This window comes from Parambassis ranga, chromosome 13 (genome assembly GCF_900634625.1).
Source record: "Parambassis ranga chromosome 13, fParRan2.1, whole genome shotgun sequence".
NCBI classification, from domain to species: domain Eukaryota; kingdom Metazoa; phylum Chordata; class Actinopteri; family Ambassidae; genus Parambassis; species Parambassis ranga.
This window is the reverse complement of record NC_041033.1, coordinates 15,829,283-15,839,943: the sequence shown is the minus strand read 5'-3', so window position 1 is coordinate 15,839,943 and position 10,661 is coordinate 15,829,283. Positions and strand designations below refer to the sequence as shown.

The window sequence follows — 10,661 nt, the reverse complement described above, 5'->3', positions numbered from 1 at the left end:
TCTTCTTCTACACTCCAAACTCTGACTCTAACCAAAACCTCTAGAGCTGGAACAGGAGCTGAGCCGGACTGGTTTGGAGACAGAGGCGCAGCTGGAATATTTCAAGCGAGCAAAATCACCTCCAAAAAAACTTTCATGTCACTCCCAGAAAGCCATGACAGCAGCAGGATGATCAGCAGCAGCAGCGGCGGCGGCAGCAGCAGCAGCACCGCCCCGGAGACATCTAATAACAAAACTCAGCAGCAGCATCACTTCTCTGCGCCCGCATGGCCACACACAGACTTCCTGCTCCCGCTGCTGTTGCTGAAAACAAAAAAAAACAGGAGGTTTAACTATATTTAGCCCGGTCATAAATAAAACAAATCCGCTCCTCCTGTCCTCTCTGCTCCGCTCCGCTCTCTGGTTTGAGCGAATGTGAAGCTGCACATGCCGAGCGGAGCTGCGCACTCCCACCATCCCACAGCCCTCAGCAGCATCCAGGAGCCCCAGCGTTAAAGGGACAGGCACGACCTGACCTGACGCGACGGGAGGGCGCCATCAAACTTTTAAAATACTCAACATTTTAGTGCTCATTTTACCTTAATGTTTAAGTTGAAACTCAAATTTAACACTGTGAAGACCTTAAATCAGTGTTTGGGGTAATTTCAGGTTTAGGCTATTCCCAATATCCATCAGTGTCAAAACAAAATGGACAAAATGTCCTTATTTTATACATAATATTTAATCAAAAATGAACATCTTATAACGTACCAAGTCTAAAGGGGGGTATAGTAAGGTTTAAAGCTCTAAGAATCAGCAGATTTTGAGAGATAGTGACACCTGTGGCCATGAACTGAACTGCAGATAGCGCCCCCTTGCTTGCATTGTTGTATATGTGGTTTTATTACCGCTGGCTTTATTATTGTTGCACTCAAGCATCAACCTCCGGGGCTGAGACATGAAGCCACTGCCAAAGTGTTAAAAAACTGCAGTTCACACCTCAGCCTCTAGGGGCTGGCTCCAATCCCCATAGGCTCTTATGTTAAAATGGCCAATGTTACAGCAGAAATAAACATTAAACATGGTACAAAAAATGATTCTGTTTTCTATTGATAAGCTCCCCTTTAGTGACGACCGTACTCACTTGTTTTAACTTTATTAGGGACTAAAATTACGTCTTCTTATGAGCTGACCACTGCTCATACAGCCTGTATTGCTATCTGGAGATCCCACAGGGACTCAAGATGGATCTTCAGAAACACACATTCATACATTATGTGCTAGCTAGCTTGGTAACCTCACTGCAGCTTAGGTGCACTCTATTGGTTACTGCACTGTAAAAATTTGCCGTGTGTGTGTGTGCAGCAGTTCTTGAAGTCTCCAGTTGATGACATCATCAGTAGGTGACAGGGCTGTCTTCCATGTCATATCATATTTCCTTATCCATCATCATCATCCTGGTGTTTGGGCCTTTAAAGGGATCTTCGGTATGTTAACATCAACTTTAAGTTGATCATTTATTCTTGTACATGTATATTTTATATACCTTAAGAGTAGAGTAGTGGAAGTGCAGGTAGACTGCACAGGCACAGGAACTCTCATGTTATATAGGCATGGACATAATTAGGCAACACAGTTAGCAATATTATGCTGTTGTAGTTTTATTGCATATTTTATGATGAATTTAAGTGTATTTTCTTACTCTGTCAGTTTTAGCCTACCCTACTGCCAGGTAAAATTAAGCTTAAAGACAACCAACGTAACATCTCCTGGTGGAGTTTACCTGCCTGTCAAGAGGACAGGACAGTAAAACAGTGCTTTCTGGAATACAAAGGCAAGTCTCTCCAGTGGTTTTGGTGAGTTAGATTTTTACCCACAACGGCATTTGTAGGTAGTAGTCGGCCCATGTTTGTGTAAATAGCAGCAAGCTAACTTAGCCAGAGTCATGTTTTTTGTGTTTTTGCCAAAAGCCCTTCAATTCACAGAATGTTATAGGTCACCGAGTCTCATATCCGTTTTAACCCCTTCACACATTGGTGATAAAAATCTTCTCAAATTCTTACATTTAGTAAAATGTAAGGGATTGCTGAGGTCGAAACAGGCAAATGTAACCTAAATTATGTAACATAAAAAGAGTTTTTCTTTCCACCATGAATGATGATCAGTGAATCATTGTACTGCATAACTAAACCCGACAGTTTGAAGGTCTGACGACAGCTATTGTTAATTCATAATCACTGCAACACCTCAACATGAGCACCATCACTTTCATCATTGTTGTTGTCACCACTGTTTTCACTGTTCACGTCCTGCGTCCTCGTCCTGCTGTGCAGCACCCACTCTCTGTGATTTATTCACCAGCTGTTGTTTCACACCCACTCCTCTACAATCTGGCCCCGCTGCCGACCCTTGGTGCCGGTCAGGTCCTGCTCCGTGTGGACACACACACACAGCTCCCTGGGGGGTACGAACTCCGTATTGCTCTCTCGCCCATAAGCACAGGCCAGACTGTTTTTTCGGTGCCGTTGCTTCCTCCCCGTCCACCTCATTGTGTTGATGTCAGGCAGTGAGACCCCAGCATGATGGAGAGCGACTTTTGGATGGTCAGACGCCTCCACTTCTTTGTTCTCCATGAATAGGAGTAGAAATTGGGTAACAGAAGAGGAGTCCAGATGTCTGTTGTGAAGAGTGACACAATGAGCGGGCCAACAATGGCTTCACTCTCAGCTTCAGTGAAAGTGTGGACCTTATTAAGGGCCACAATGGCTAAACAGGCAGAAAATAGAGGCATCTCAACAGGAGAGTCTTGGAGGTGTTAGATGGGAATGGTGGTTCAACCATAAAGTCATCAGTGGAAAACCTGAAAGCTCTTAATGGAGTTCTTCTTTGAGGTAGGAAGAGTTGTGGCCATTTTTACCCAGAAACACGTCAGTTTTCATCTTATGGTGTGACCGGAGAGCTCCTCATTGTCATTTACGCATCAGACATGAAGTTCAGTCAGTTTGTTGTCAGGTTGTAGTCAGCATAACACATATGGACGTGTTGCCTTTAATGAAGTCGTTTCAGTCTCAGATTCTGTCTCATTTGGACCTTATATTCTCTCTGCTGGAAATCTCAGCAGGTTTGCACGATTTCAATTAAAGCCACAGATGTTCACCGTCAATCTGAGTCTAATATTGTGCCTACAATGCATAAAAAAGGCCCAATGTGAACTTATAACTTCCAGAAAATCTGCAGGAATTACATCATCTTCTATTAAGATAAACAGTCAGTGCAGAATGACAGAGGAGACAGACATTTGTACCTTTTTTTAAGCTTGTTTTTTGTCAGTCCTTCCTAAGCTTAGCTATGTATGTGAAAACACAACATCTGTAAGTGTATCCCCCATGAAAAGCATGCCTGGTCATAATATATTGTGTTATCACTACATATATTGTGGTTTTTGGTGTGTTATTTTGCAGCATAGTGTCTTTAGCTGCTTGCATGTTATTCAAATTAATGCAGTGACACAGAAAAAGCTTAAACATGATGCACAAAATACAAAACAACCCCATGAACACATCGAGCTGAACCACAGCACACGTTTCTTTTAAAGCATTATGTTGTATTTTTACAGGGTCTGTTGATTGCCTGCAGTCTATCACCCTCTAAGTCTTAAACTTCTGCTTGAAGGACAAGTATGTTAATAAATATATTTATATATATTTGCGCACAATGTTATTTTTATGTTTTCTTTGTTGCCTTTTTCAGTCTTTGGATCTAGCAGGGTTTAAGGTGACACTTGCTCTTTCTTTTCTCTTTGCTGTAGGTGGGTTAGCGTGTGTGTGTGTGTGTGTGTGTGTGCGAGCGCTGACAGTACAGCGAGGTACAGATGGCGGGATGTGGCAGTCTGTCTGACTGCAGTGAAGAATGTGAGATTCAGCTGTCGGCCTCTCACCCCCCAGCTCTGACCTTATGTGTCTCTGATCACCGTCTGGCTCCGGCTCATTATGACAAACTCCATACTGTTTCACTCTCACTGCGCAGCCATAACAATTACCACACAAAACACACACGCTCACACCTCTCTGATGAAAGCTGACATTCCTCCCAGGACGTCTGAATGCTCTGTCATCGACTGCGCTCCTGTTATCTCCCTCTACATGATTGAGGGTCTTGACCTGCTAAGATATGTTGTCGGCAGACTTCATTAGTCACAGGAGCAGGGGTTTTGTTTCCCCCGTGGAGTGTGTGTGTGTGAGGAAGTGCAAAGGGCCTTCGGATAGCCGCGAGGACTCCAGAGTTTATTTATAGGCTGAGTGTCACAGCGGCACGGGGCCAACAGCACACAGTCATTTACATTCAATGCACCAGAATGCCAAGGTAAGCAGCTACTGCTGCTGCTGCAACATTTGGCTTAAAGGCTCAGCTTTTTTTTTTTAATCTTTTGGGACACTGGCCAGCAGAGGGAGCAATAAATGGCAGCACTGCTCCTATTTAGTTTGGCCCTTAAATGGCACCATCACATTGTCTGCCAGTTGTTTGTACTGAGGTTTGGGAAGAGCCCTGGAGGAGCCCCGACTCCTGCTGCATCTGACAAACCCTCATAATGAGCCTGTAGGAGGATGTGCACAGTTTGTATCCACCGTGTACTGTCACCCAAATGTTTCAGTGTAATCAGACCTCCTTATTAACCTCTCTATCTCTCTAAATTTAATTAATAACTTCCTGCTTCCAGTCTGGAAGTCATTTTCAAAACAGGGCAGTTTAAATTGTAAATATAGATTCACATAACCCTCTGTGACATCACTCGATGAATGATGTCATGTTAACTTCTGCTGTCAAGTATGAAGGTCTGCTGGGATCGACTCACTTTTAGAGCCAGCCTCAAGTGGCCATTTGAGGAACTGCAGTGTTTTTTTTGGCACTTTGCATATTTAACAGCAAAAAAAGAAAAGTTAAAAACAAATTGATAAATTAATTAATTGATTTAATTAAATGAAAAAAGAGTAGAGATCAGTGCTGAGTGATAATGCTGTGCGACATTAGCTCTAACAAATAAATAATGCATTGTTATGGTAGAGTAATTATTACATTACCATCAACAGTGTTTGTGATAAAATCGCTAAACATGTTAGAGATAATTGATGCATTCATACCTGAGTTCATTCATTATTGATCCCTGTCTGCAGTGAGAGAGAGCTCGGAGTGAACCACTGATAAGACGTGTGAGCTTTAAGCAGCTTTCTGAGGAGTATTTGTTAAAATGAAAAGTGTACTCATCAGTATTTGTAGAATAAATTCTTCTGTTCTGGCAGAAATGAGGTTCCATATGTTTGAGCTGTGACATCAACCACAATGCATCATTATTTTCTTCACCCTTACAGGCCTAAATGATGTAATTCATCATCCGACTTTTATTTCTGTCCTGCTATGTCTTACACACCTGCTGCTTTTAAAGCTTCAGCCGGTTGTTTTAGGGGAAAATTACATTTCATAGAAGAGCAATTAACATGTTTTGTAGGATTGTGAAAACACTGAGACTGAACGAGATGAGCTCCACTTATTAACATCATCATCATCACTGATTCTGATGTTTGTAGGGAGGAAAAATGTCTTCTCGGTTTTCACATCTTGAGCCGCTGATTGCTCGGCACAAATAGATCTCTCATGTAATTGCCACTTATGCTTGAGAGCCCATTTATCTCTTCTTCAACATTATGTCAAAGGCTTGGAAGTCCTGCCTCTTCCCTGTGTTAAGTGTGGTGATAAAATATGAAAGCGTTACGCCACAGCCTGGTTTTCTTTGGTAATAAATGTGTCGCATGCTGGTTTCATCCGTGCAGCGCTCTCAGCAGCATGCTGACATCTGCAGTGACCTCGTCCAACAAAAAGACTAAAAGCTGCAAGAATGAGAGGATTTTTTTTTTTTTTACATCGAACTCAGTATCACAGCAACAGCTGATTCAGGAGAGCCCTCTGCTGGCAGGAAGTTAGAACTGCACCTCATTTTTTTGGGACACACACAAGTTCCAGCACTGATAGAGGTTTTTAATTGGGTGTTAGCTTATAGTTTGGCTGCCGTGCTCTTACCAGATGTCAGAGTCTAACATCTAATAACAGGAAAGCATGCAGAGTGTATGCAGAACATGGGATCAATGAAGGTCAACATGTGCAGAAAGAGCAGGGCTGCGAATCTTTATTATTATATATTATTATTATACTTTGTTGTATTAAGTTGACTTTTATTAGATTGTTTTCAGTTTTGTATTACTTTCAGTTGGTGTTTATATATATTTTCATTTCATCCTGTAAAGTGCTGTTTTTCTTAAGCGAATTAAAAGATTTAGACTAATACATACAGGTTTAAAAACAGGTATGCTAATGCTTACGGCCTGTGCAAATGTCACATTGTATTGACTTTATAAAGACATTAATACTCACCCTGCAGCACATATTAGGAGTCTTTCTGTAAATGTGACAGTTTTTTGCCTCATTCACTTATAAATAGTAACCATTATTATAAAGTAATTGTTTCATGAGCTGTTTTCATCTTGTAAAACTCGGTTAACTCATCCGGCCTTAATTGACTCATTAGGACCTGTATGGCGAGTCATTCTGCTGATGACATTTCCACACCTTGAGAAATCCTCTGATGTTTCAAAGGTCATGGTTTCACTCAACAACCACAGGATGTGAAAATGAAGCTACAGAGCTGAGGGAGGATATAAAAAAAAGGCTTCAGAGTGCTTCTGACCTGTAGTTTCCACTTTCTGAAATGTCATTAAGAAGAAAGCCAAGATGAGTCCAGCAGTCAGATAAAACTCAGAAGGGCAAAACAAAACTCCCATCTGACAGCAAAGGAGCAGCAGCAGCAGCAGTGTTGCTGCTGTAAAATGCTGCAGCTCTTCAAGTGGACAAATAACACTGTCACAGGTTTTCAGATGTTTATAAATGCCCGTTTCTGCTGGCTTTAAACACACTGAGTGTTCACTGGCTGCCTGATGCTGTATACCCCACATCTTGATAGTATATAATGGTGCATATAGGCTTTCTCTTGTGTGTCTGTGATAGTTGTATAATTATTAGCATGGGTTTATGATGATTCCCTTCGATAGCTCAGTTGGTAGAGTGGAGGACTGTAGAGGTGATAGAGATATCCTTAGGTCGCTGGTTCAAATCCAGCTCGAAGGAGAGTTTGTTTTAAAGAATTCTCCCTTGGCGATAAATAAAGGAATTCTGATTCTGATTGATCATGAGATCATGGAAAATAACCAGACACGTCTGTTATGTGTTGCTTTTTTGGCTGCCACTGTTGTCCAGGATTACATGTAACACAAAAAGAGAGATTATAATTCTGCACATGATATCCTTTCCCCATTATCTCTCTCAGCTTGTTGTCACCTTGTTTTGAATGAGATTCATCATGAGAAGGGGCGAGTCAAATCAGGCTGCTGTTATTAAAACATGAAGATAGAAATCTTGTATAAGATGACTCAGCTGCCATCTTTCATAATTTATTTTTTTTATAAACTCCTTTTTTGCATTAATCCCAATAGAAAATGTTGTTCTGACAGCAGACAGGTTCAGCCTCAGATGTTGTTGTTGTTGTTGTTGTTGTTTGGCTTCAGGCAGAGACAGTCGTCACGTACAGTAACAGATGCAGCGCTGTGGTGTAAAGCAGATTGGCAATTAAGATAGAATTGGAATGTTTTCTGGCTTTGGAGGGGAAACAGGACGATGCTGCTGAGTCACATTACAGCAGAAACGTTCATGTTAAAATGCAGATTCAGACTCGTGCAGGGAGACGAATGCACAGTGGCAGAAGTTTGATGGGTGTGTGCAGTTCACTGGAGGTCCTTTCTATATATTTTTTGCCTAAAATCTAATCTCCTCTGTAATGACAGAAGGCTCATTTATACAGAGGGCTCACATAACAAAACATGTGGCACACATCCAGCCTCACACCCAGAGATTGTGTTGTCCACACTGCACAATATGTCAGTGTGACTCCTGCATTTTTAATGGGAAAGTGTCCAGAAAGACTAATAGCTCTGACCTCACAGTGAGAGGAGGAGGAGACATTTTATTTATTTGTTTGTTTGTTACAAATCTTCACTAACACATGCTTGTGTGTGTGTGTGTGTGTCACGTTTATGCTTCTGACAGTTCAACATGAGTAGGCGTCAAAAGTTTGCATAAATTCAAAGTGTGACCTCCATTTTTATAAAGGTCTGGCTGCCGCATTCACATCGAAGAGGTCACAGAAGCATCCATGTTTGCAGAGATTTGGTGTGGGAGGATTTTAATGTCACTCGCTGAAATGTCACGTCCTTCAAAAAGCTATTATCACTACCTTTATTTGTGCCTTTGTAAAAAAAAAAAAAAGAACGCTTTGTCTGTGTCGGCAAACGGAAAATAAGGATGCTTCACAGAAATCTGCACAAATCTTACTTAGTGAATGTGACACATCAGAACTAAATACGAGCCTATCCAACCATGAATTTTTTATTTTATGTGGTTATTTTTCATGTCTGCTGTGTGACAAAGAGTGCAACCGCTAAAGGTTGTCCATCATTTAACATTCAGTGTCTAGTTATGCCTTTAAATCAGTCAAATTCACAGTTTAAGAATCACAAACCGAATCACAAACCGTGTTTATTGCCATGTATGCACCAAATCAATAAGAAGCAGTCATGGGGTAAAATAAAATAGAATAGAATAAAGTGAAAAATGTAAACTAAACTTAAATAAAGCTACAAATTGCCAGTGTAACAGTGTAGCAGGTACCACATGGTTCTGGGAGGTGGTGGTAGTGCAAGTATGAAAGTAAACAGTGCAAACAGTCAGCAGGTGAATCATGACAGGAGCATGGTACAGTGACTATACTGAAGTGACAGTGCAGATTAATTAGTGTTAATAAGATGAAGTGATGAAGAACATATGATGTATTTTAGTGGCCATCAGTTGTACTTTGAGTCTGCTATAAAGGTTATAAGGATTCCTCTACACAAAGCCTGCAGTGGACCACAAAGGGAATGACTAAAATAGTTCAAAATTATATTATGCATTCCCCAATTTACAATAAAATTATACAGAAATGACTGAAAGACTATATATATTAAAAACAACAAAGGCTTTAAGGTCCGACTGCTGCACATCACTGGTTATATGTTAAATTACACGCTGCCCAGACCTCTCAGGTGGTCTGTGTCAGGCAGAATTCAGTTTCTATGCAGCAAATATCACAGAAACCTGCAGGTCCACCAAAATCCTCAGTGCTTCAGATTTAATAATAAGACCGGAATTTAAAAAAATATCTTTTGCATGAATTGTTGCTGAAGGGTATGCTTACTGTGTATTTAAAATAAGTTGCATCACCTTACAGACAAGTAGTTTTCTGAACATTAGTATCATCTTTTGTGACACTTTAAGTCAAATACTGTGAATTACGGATGACTCCATGCTATGGCCTTTTCTATGAGGACATGTCCTCACGTGGATTTCCTCTGGCTTTGTATGCTTGCATGAGTCTGAATGATTGTCTGTCAATGTGTGTAAGCCCTGTGAGGGACTGCTGACCTGTCCACAGTTTTATTATCCTGCAGCCAAACAAGCATCGCTGCACTAAAAATAAAGACGCAGACAGGTAGAGGTGATGAGTCAACACACACACACACACACACACACACACACACACACACACACACACACTGCTGCTCTGTATACACACCACTAGGTGGCACAAAAGAATCAACCCAACAGCAGTGATCATAATTTTGTTCTCCTGTAAAATACACAGTGCAGCCAGGAGGAAACGGCCCCTACACACTCAACTCCGGTCATGCTATCTAGAGACCAACTGTCAAGGCTGACCTCACCTTCAACCACCTGGCAGCCAGATAACTGCATCTCCGCCTGCGTTAACAATGGACACATTCAAGACAACTGTAGGGAGTGTTTCCTCTCATATAGGTATCTGCTCAAGTGACACAAACGGAAGAAATCACCCACGGAAACATTCTCACACTAAATGCCAGCTGAGATTAGATTCTACCGTTCTGTGCAGCAATTCATCATCTGGCTCTGCATGTCTTTGACTTTTTCTTTTTTTTCTGCTGAATTAACTTCAAAAATCTACCTGACCTACTGAAAATGTGGCTTATTGAAGAAGAGCCGGGCTGGAGAGGAGTGAACATGCAAGCGATGCAGTTTCCTATCAGTGCTTCCTTCACTTAAAATTTAAGCAATCAATTATTCACACATGGCAGTAACATCTATTTTCTGATGGCACAGGCGTCCAGGATTTACACATTTTTTCCACACATAAAACTCCAATGGTAAACACTTCAGATCAGACAAATGTGCTTTAATGGGTGGAAATGAATTACCCGCGGTGTCGGTGCAGAGAGGGAGGCTGCTGTAAACTCAGGTAATAAGTCAGTCATGTCTGCACTCACTCATAACAGCTCATGCATACAGAGCAACTCCTTCAAAAACAAGCAGAATGATTACAAACCACCAGGTGTTTTCATCTTAATAAACTACACTTAATGACTTTTGAAAGTTGTATTTGAAGAACTTGAAGGTCCTCTGTGAGAGGTGAGTATCAGGAAGACCTCTTTTGGCCAATCAGCTTTCTCTATTAGTGCAGTAGAAAGATGGAATTTAATTCCAGTTCATATTAGAGACTGTACACATTT

At 41.2% G+C, this 10,661-nt stretch overlaps 1 non-coding gene across 1 annotated transcript; it reads left to right on the top strand.

Annotated features, from left to right (window-relative positions):
• The first annotated feature begins 7,066 nt into the window (after positions 1–7,066).
• trnay-gua (transfer RNA tyrosine (anticodon GUA)) lies at positions 7,067–7,152 on the top strand. The gene is given in 2 exon segments: positions 7,067–7,103; positions 7,117–7,152. It is a non-coding gene; the product is annotated as a tRNA-Tyr (tRNA).
• The last annotated feature ends 3,509 nt before the right edge of the window (positions 7,153–10,661 follow it).